Source organism: Palaemon carinicauda, chromosome 33, assembly GCF_036898095.1.
Source record: "Palaemon carinicauda isolate YSFRI2023 chromosome 33, ASM3689809v2, whole genome shotgun sequence".
Lineage (NCBI taxonomy): Eukaryota > Metazoa > Arthropoda > Malacostraca > Decapoda > Palaemonidae > Palaemon > Palaemon carinicauda.
This window is the reverse complement of record NC_090757.1, coordinates 50,932,825-50,942,824: the sequence shown is the minus strand read 5'-3', so window position 1 is coordinate 50,942,824 and position 10,000 is coordinate 50,932,825. Positions and strand designations below refer to the sequence as shown.

The 10,000-nt window shown below is 35.3% G+C and overlaps 1 protein-coding gene across 1 annotated transcript in view; it reads right to left on the bottom strand.

Moving 5' to 3' along the window:
• The window catches only part of LOC137625945 (uncharacterized), a 308,726-nt gene that overhangs the window by 130,461 nt on the left and 168,265 nt on the right, over positions 1–10,000 (bottom strand). The gene's annotated exons all lie outside the window — the stretch shown is intronic.

Genomic DNA, 10,000 nt, shown 5'->3' with positions numbered 1-10,000 from the left:
ATTGTTTGGTAATCTCAGTGTAGTCAGGTGAATGAGGACAGAGGAGAATTTGTAAGGAATAGGACAGACTATTCGGTGTCTGTGTAGGCAAAGGGAAAGAACCGTAACCAGAGAAAAGGATCCAATGTAGTACTGCCTGGCCAGTCATAGGATCCCATAACTCTCTAGCGGTAGTATCTTAACGGGCGGCTGGTACCCTGGCCAACCTACTACCTATTAAATTTGTGTTTGCTGTTTGCAGCTCTCCTTTTCTATCGGGCTTTGGGGACGGCTGAAAGAAGGACTTGATAGCCTTCTATGCAGACTGGTCGAATTTTTTCTTATACCATAACTTTATATATATATATATATATATATATATATATATATATATATATATATGTATATATATATATATACATCAACCACAATGGCATTTAATATCGAATTCTACCTATGGGAATGTATATCCACTCTTGATAGCTCGATTGGTAGAGTCCTCGCAGGCTTGGTTTCGGCTAAGAGGCATAGGTTCGAATCTTTTCCCAGCCCAAAGCTGTTACCATAAATGAATTTCCAGTGGATATACATTCCCAAAGGTAGAATTCGATATTAAAGGCCATTGTGGTTGATACTTACATTGATTAAAATCAGAAGTGTTTGTGATATATATATATATACATATATATACATACTGTATATATATATATATATATATATATATATATATGTGTGTGTGTGTGTGTGTGTGTTTGTGTGTATACATAAAAATATACATTTATAATTAGAATAAATGTTTTATAAAAGGTAACATGTTTTCCCTTATGTGTAGAAAATAAATTATGAAATAGTATTCTGCTCATCAAATATAACAATACAGAAGAATAGGAAGAAAATTAAATAAGTTGATTAAAAGACGAAAATTTGTTTGCTGTAGTCATATTTTCTAATTTAGAAAAGTTTATCATAACATTAAATAAAATAAAACTAGTAGACGTGATCCGTCAACTATGACGGCTAAATATTTAGATAGATATGCACATTGCACACACACCTCCCTCTTACCAGGGTATGGCCACTACTTCTCCCACCTAGCCGTGGGACGGGGATAGCTGAGTGCTTAGAATGAGTAATGAGAGTGTGAACGGAAAGATATATATATATATATATATATATATATATATATATGTATATATATATATATATATATATATATATATATATATGTATATATATATATATATATATATATATGTATGTATGTATATATTTAGGATTCTTATATTAAAGTAGAAGTGACAGTTATTCTTCAATATAAAAAATGTATAAAAACATTTTACAGATTTTTTGGTGTGGTGGAGAGGATCTTTCCATACTGCTGGGTTTAATCTTCATGTTGGTCAGCTGATCACGGATATGAGTTAAAAATGACAACGAATTCCCATTTACTTGCAATGCTCTAATGTTACAATCAATACAAAATTCAGCAAAATACTAAAGTAGAAATGATGCTGTATTTTGAATCCGTAATCACGAATAGGAAGGTAAAGGTACAATTCTTGGCAATTTACCTGCAACAAAGTATTGCTACAACCAACGTAGAACTCGCTTAAGACCCCATTTAATTTTTCTTTCAAACTGGGCATATTACAGTATTTTAAGCTGCTAATACGTAAGTATGAATGCAAAAAGGCATATTATTGCAAATTTCATTCAATTATGTATTGTTACAATTTATACAAGATTTTTTAATAAATTCTAGCATTACTGTTACTCATAATTTGAATGTCAAATTTATTAAATTTTGAGCTTTCAATATATCCAAGGGAAAGTGCGTTACCACTTACATAAATAGTTAATGAACATCTCCAGGAAAGATGTTTGGAACTTAGACAAGGCATGGCGCTTAGGACTGGAAGGCCAATCAGCACCCAGCAGTTGCACAAGAGCAGACAAGAAGGATAAAAAGTGAGAGCACCAATAAGCCAAAGACCCACAATTAATGCCTACAGTCCATCGCGCAACGGATTCATTGCAATTTTCTATAGATTCCTTTCACTTTTCTTATCCTTTTAATCCTTCTTCTATAAAAGTTCCCTCTTTTCGTTTGTAGTCTTTTCTCCAATCTTTCACCTTGGGCTCATCAACTTTTCAAGTGGCAATTAAATCACTTTCCAGTTTCAATTAATTGTTTCCTAGTTTCAAATAAATCCTTTTCCTTTTTAAAACGAATCCTTTTCCAGCTTCAACGAATCCTTTTCGTTTCAACGAATCCTTTTCCTGTTCCACATGGATCCTTTTCCATTTTCAACTAAATCCGTTTACAGTTTGAAATAAATCCTTTTCTAGTTTCAATTAAATACTTTTCCATTTTGAAATAAATGCTGTTACAGTTTGAAATAAATCCTTCTCTAGATTATAAATCCTTTTAGTTTGAAATAAATGCTTTCCCAGTGTAAATAAATCTTTTTTCAGTTTCAAATGAATCCTTTTAAAGTTTAATTCAATTTTTTTAAATTTCATCTCAATTTTTTTCATATTCATATTTACTTTCTTGATTCATCACATTGTTTCTAGCCAGAACTAAAGTTTCCCCATTTCATTCGACCAGTATTTCATTTTGCTTCATTCCTTTTCTCTTAAATTAACTTTCCATAATTCCATCTTCCCTGATTGAGCTGTGATTCCAACCCCCCCTCCCTCACTTTTCTATTGTTATCTTTTTATCAATTATTTTTGATTTAGTCAACAACAATCTTTACAATCATACCTCACCTTTTCCGTTTCGTTTCAATCTTCCTCCTGTTTGTTCAATAGGTTTGAACATTTTCCTTTTGTCTCTTTGATCCTCTTTTTTTTTTCTTGTCCTATTACAAGTTTAGCTATTCCTGAAGGCAAATTTCCTTTCTATTTATCCCTGACTCATAAATGGCGTATTATTATTATTATTATTATTATTATTATTATTATTATTAATTATTAATTAATTATTAATAATTATTATCATTATTATTATTATTATTATTATTATTATTAGCTCAGATACAACCCTGGTTGGAAAAGCAACATGTTATAAGCCCAAGGGCTCCAATAGGGAAAAATAACCCAGTGAGGAAAGGCAATAAGGAAATGAATAAACAATATGAGAAAAAATTAATGATAAAATATTAACAACATCAAAACAGATATGTCATACATAAACTATAAAAAGACATGTCAGCCTCTTCAACATAAAAACATTTGCTGCAAGTTTGAACTTTTGAAGCTCTACCGATTATACAACCCGATTAGGAAGATCATTCCACAATTTGGAGTACCTGGAAATGTCTCGGCGTTTATGACATACATTTTATTTTAAAAGTTTCCGTGTATATAAAGCATTAAATATCTATTTTCTTTATACTAGTTATCGTATTTCTTTAAGTTTTTACCTTACTTTAGAAATGGGATACTGGAACATTTTTTTTTTTCGTTTTCCTTGTATATAAATTAAAGAATTTTTATTTCCTTGTATGCAGCCATCGTATTTCTTCAAGTTTTCACCCTACTTTAGATATGGATTACTGCTGGGGTGGGGGGGGGAGGTATTATATTCATAAATTTTTCTTACTTTATAAGTCGTATTTTTTTTTTTTAATTTTTTTTTTTTTTTTTTGTGCGGTATGTCAGTCATCATATTTTAAAGTGTTATGTTTTCCACTTTATAAATAGAGGGCGTAGCGTTTTTTATTCTTACTTACATTGCCACTTTTTTCATCGTTTTTCATTTAATCTTATTGTCTCTTTATGCGTGTTTTTCTCTCACTACAGCCACTTTCTTCCATCCTGCGGCTGTGAGAACTACCCCTAAGAGGAAAGGGGGTGGTGTTTTGGAGAGGGGGGGGGGAGAGGAGGGGGAAATGGTTTGGGAAGGGGACGATGGAAGGTACCACATATTGATTACTCTTAGCCGGATTGTTATTGGCGGAACTAGAAGAGAGTTTGTGTGGATTTCTCTTCCCTCTCTCTCTCTCTCTCTCTCTCTCTCTCTCTCTCTCTCTCTCTCTCTCTCGTTCTGGGTCTCTGTCTCTCCTGGTAGAGAGGTTGAGATATTGGTTTTGTCTGAATGTGGGGATGTGCAGGAAGCCACGGGAATATCTCCTCCACATATCCTTCCTTCTCAAGAGGGCACGTATGGGCAGGGATGAGTCAGAGGACACACGCATACATACTGTACATCTCTCACTTGACCTACCACTCAAATTTGACTAATTAGTCAGGAGAGAGATACACATATATAAATCTCTTGTTTGACCTACCACTCAAACTTGACTCTAATCCCCTTAACCGTATTTTTTCGAAGGTTGAAATCTTCCGAGTTTATTCATCGTCAATGAATCTTCACTCTACATTTTTCTTTCTGAAGGATGCAGTAGAAAGGTAGTCAATTCTATAAAATAAGGAGCTGATGTTACATTTAATTAAAGGGTTTAAAGGCCGTTTATGAATGGCAGGGGAAAGGAACAGTGACATTGCCCTATCAAGTAGGACAATGTATGAGAGACTGACCATATATACATATGATCAGCGCGCCCAAGACCACTATACACCCAAGCTAGGACCATGGAGGGTCAGGCAGTGACTGCTGATGACTCAGCTGATAGACCTATAGGCTCCCCCCAAACCCCCATATTAGCTCACAAGGATAGTGAGGTTGCAGCGACCAAAGGAACTAACGAGTCTGAACGCGACTCTAACCCCCAGACAAGGACGTTATCATATAGGACACGACAACCCTAATGTAGATGTCATGCTAATATAGATTTTGTTGCTCCGGGAGTAGGAATGTTAATTTTTGGATTTGAAGTCAAAATTAAAATAAAAAAATTAAAAATTAAAAATAAACCGCCTTGTTTATGATCGTAAATATCTAATATACATCTGTATAATAAAAGTATGCGAAATCTTAGCTTTATTATTATTATTATTATTATTATTATTATTATTATTATTATTATTATTATTACTATTATTATTATTATTAGCTAAGCTACAACCCTAGTTGGAAGAGCAAGATGCTATAAGCCCAAGGGCTCCAACAGGGAAAAATAGCCCAGTGAGGAAAGGAAATAAGGAAATAAATAAACAATACAAGAAGCAATGAACAATTAGAATAAAATATTTTAAAAACCTTAACAACATTAAAACAAATATTTCATATATAAACCATAAAAAGACTCATGTCAGCCTGTTCAACATAAAAATATTTTATGAAAGTTTGAGCTTTTGAAGTTCTACTGATTCAACTACAACTACAAGTTTCTAGATGAAAATTAAAAAACATATGCTAAGATATAAGGATTGTAGTTGAAATAGCATAAAATATAAAATGGATTCAATGAATAAATAAATATCTATCGTACACATCAAGGCAAGCACAAATCCGTCACTGTTATGATTTCAGTGATTACTTTTCCCACACGCGTGTGTGCGTTTGTCCGTACGAAAAACAAAATCTAGCCTCTGGGATTAATTACATAGAATGGTTGAAAACGTTTAAGGTGATCAAGCTTTTATACTACAAAGACAACACACACACTGCTGATATTGAAATAAACATGATGGAGTCACTTTCAATAAAAGGCCTTTCAAATGATGAAATGCCAAAGACCAATCAACAGGTTTCTCTTTCTCAATTCGTAACTTTTTTTTTCTTTTTTTTTCCTTTTGAGGGGATGAAATAAATGGATTGGATCGGCCTGCCGTAATACACACTGCATCTATTCATGTTCCGTGTCTTTAAGAATAAGTAATCAACATCGCCACATGTATTTTCCCCCTTGGGACCCGATCAGGATATCCTTTATATAATAACAAATTTATATATATATATATATATATATATATATATATATATATATATATATATATATACACATATATATACATATAAATATATTTATATATCTATATATATACATATATATATATATATATAAATATACATACACATATACATACATACATATATATATATATATATATATATATATATATATATATATATATATATATATATATATATATATATATATATATACTTACATACATACATACATATTATGTATACATATATATAAATATGTATACATAAACTATATAAATATATATAAATATAAATGTATATATAAATGCATAAAAATACAAATATATATATACACACACCTATATATATATATATATATATATATATATATATATATATATATATATATATATATATATATATATTTCCTGTCACCCTCAGCCCTCCGAGTCCCTGAGATAGGGGGTAGAAGGGTAGTCAAATCCTCATGAGAGCGGGGTACGTGTGTGCGTGTGTGCATATCTAAATATTTAGCTGTCACTTAGTAATGTATATTTGTCGGAACTTTATTAAATCTTTAAGCAATAAAAAAAGTTCCTTTATTCCATTTGAAGTCAGCTTATTCTCACTGATCCTGGCATACTATTTAACCCTAACTTCTGAGAAATACATCCATTTGGGACCCCAGGTATTCAAAATATTGTTATTTTTTACTAGTAAAACTACTAGTCAAAACCCATAATAATAGTCAACAGAGTGCTTAATAGCTTTAGTCCTAGTCTTATAACGTCCTCCTCCTCCTCCTCCTCATCATCATCATCATCGCCGTTAGGCATTTCATCATTAGGCAAGACGGCCATATGGACACTTGCCATCTTATTCTAGATTGTCAGTTTATGCTTATCATAACGATACAAACTGACATGCAGATACCATTGTTCATATATGCAGATATCATAGATTCTTTTTTAAGGAATTTGGGCTGGGGAGGTTATTCAGCCCTGAATGGAAGTTGAGGGGAAAAACTCCCAATGCAGTCCTGAAGGGAAGTTGAGGAGAAAAACGGAATTTCAGCCCGAAGGACAGTTGAGGGGAAAACCCGCAATTCATGCACGACAGGACGTTGAGGTGGAAAACCTTCCATTCAACCATGAAGGGAAGTTAAAGGGATATACCGACAATCTGGCCCAGAAAGGAAGTTGAGGGGAAAAACTTACAATTCAGCCCCGAAGGTAAGTTGAACGGAAAAATCTGCAATTAAGCCATGAAGGGAAGTTGAAGGGAAACACCAGCAATTTAGCAACGAAGGGAGTTTTAGGTGAAAACCCCGGCATTTAGCCCCAAAGGGAAGTTGTGGGGAAAAACCCGACATTAAGCCCCAATGGGAAGTTGGGAAAAAACCTGACATTCAGCCCCAATGGGAAGTTGAGGGGAAAAACCCGACATTAAACCCCAATGGGAAGTTGAGGGGAATAAACCTGACATTAAACCCCAATGGGAAGTTGAGGGGAAAAACCCGACATTAAGCCCCAATGGGAAGTTGGGAAAAAACCTGACATTCAGCCCCAATGGGAAGTTGAGGGGAAAAACCCGACATTAAACCCCAATGGGAAGTTGAGGGGAATAAACCTGACATTCAGCCCCAATGGGAAGTTGAGGGGAAAAACCCAACATTAAACCCCAATGGGAAGTTGGGAAAAAACCTGACAGCCCCAATGGGAAGTTGAGGGGGCAAAACCTTAAATTCAGCCCCAATGGGAAGTTGAGGGGAAAACCGTAATTCAGCGCTGAAGGGAAGATGAGGGGAAAACCCGCAATCCAGCCCAGAAGGGGAAGTTGAAGGGAAAACCCTGCAATGCAGACTCAAAGGGAAATTATGGTAAAACCTGCAAATAAGCCACGTTGGGAAGTTGAGAGGAAAACCCACAATTCAACACTTTGGGGAAGTTGAAAAATTCGTAATAGAGACCCGAAAGGAAGTTGAGGGGAAAACCCTGCAATTCAGACTCGAAGAAAAGTTGTGGTAAAACCTGCAATCCCGACCCGAACGGAAGTTGAGGGGATAAACCTGTAATTCAGCCCTGAATGGAAGTTTAGGGGAAAAACTTTCAATTCAACCATGAAGGGAAGTTGAGGGGAAAACCAGCAATCCAGCCCCAAAGAGGAGCTGAGGGGAAAAGCCTACAATTCAGCTGCGAAATAAAGTTGTGGGAAAAATCAGCAATTCACTCCCGAAGGACAGTTGAAGGGGAAAACATGAAATTCAGGGGAAAACACGCAATTCAGGCATGAAGGGGAGTAGAGGGGAAGAACCCGAAATTCAGACCCGAAGGGAAGTTCAGGAGGAAAACCTGCAATTCAGCCTTGTAAGGAAGTTCAGGGCAAAATCCGCAAATTCAGACCCGAAGGGAAGTTCAGGAGGTTAACCTGCAATTCAGCCTTGTAAGGAAGTTCAGGGCAAAATTCGCAAATTCAGACCCGAAGGGAAGTTCAGGAGGTTAACCTGCAATTCAGCCTTGTAAGGAAGTTCAGGGCAAAATTCGCAAATTCAGACCCGAAGGGAAGTTCAGGAGGTTAACCTGCAATTCAGCCTTGTAAGGAAGTTCAGGGAAAAATCCGCAAATTCAGCCACGAAGAGAAGTTCAGGAGGTTAACCTGCAATTCAGCCTTGTAAGGGAGTTCAGGGCAAAATTCGCAAATTCAGACCCGAAGGGAAGTTCAGGAGGTTAACCTGCAATTCAGCCTTGTAAGGAAGTTCAGGGCAAAATTCGCAAATTCAGACCCGAAGGGAAGTTCAGGAGGTTAACCTGCAATTCAGCCTTGTAAGGAAGTTCAGGGAAAAATCCGCAAATTCAGCCACGAAGACAAGTTCAGGAGGAAAACCTGCAATTCAGCCTTGTAAGGAAGTTCAGGGCAAAATTCGCAAATTCAGCCACGAAGAGAAGTTCAGGAGGAAAACCTGCAATTCAGCCTTGTAAGGGAGTTCAGGGCAAAATCCGCAAATTCAGCCACGAAGAGAAGTTCAGGAGGAAAACCTGCAATTCAGCCTTGTAAGGAAGTTCAGGGCAAAATCCGCAAATTCAGCCACGAAACGGAGTTGAGGGGAAAACCTGCAATTCAGCCCCGAAGAGAAGTTGAGAGGAAAAACCAGCAATTGCAAAGTTAAAAGATGAAAAGGGGGTGTAACTAGGGACAACAGGGGCAATGCAAAAACCCTTCAGTAAGCTTACAGTACACCACATGAATTGCAATGATAACACTATTATCCCCAACAGGGGTTTTGGTATTGAGACTATTTATTACTGGGACATCACGGGGTTTTGGGACAATATATATATATATATATATATATATATATATATATATATATATATATATATATATATATATATATATATATATAATGTGTGTGTGTGTGTGTGTGTATTAAGTAAATGCTTAAACATTTTTGACAGTTTATTATGTTTTCAGATTTGTTTTAATATCCGTTCGTATGAATAATGTATTCTTTGTAAATATGCCCTGACGAAAGCCATTAGTTTTTGGCTGAAACAGCTATCGGCATGAATTGAATAATTGGAAGAACACAGTAACCAATCCCGTATTTTCCTTCGAAATTCTGTCCCCGAAGACGAGGAAAGATACAGAAAACAAGAAAAGTGCTGCCTTAAAATAGTGCCGAAAGTGCCCTAGAATTTAATGAAAATTGCACAAGAGAGACTATACTCAGAGTATATATATATATATATATATATATATATATATATATATATATATATATATATATATATATGTGATAAATTTTGCACATTTTTACGTGTTTTTCATATTCAAATAAGCCATATATATTTTTGATATATTAATGTCTGGATTCTCTTAACAACCTCGGGATCACAGACCCAGGCGAAATCTCACAAAGACAAGAGCTTGGCTCCGGCCGGGAATCGAACCCTGGTCGGCAAGCTTATATAGACAGTGACTAACCCACTTGGCCAAGTGGGTTAGTCACTGTCTATATAAGCTTGCCGACCAGGGTTCGATTCCCGGCCGGAGCCAAGCTCTTGTCTTTGTGAGATTTCGCCTGGGTCTGTGATCCCGAGGTTGTTAAGAGAATCCAGACATTAATATATCAAAAATATATATGGCTTATTTGAATATATATATATATATATATAT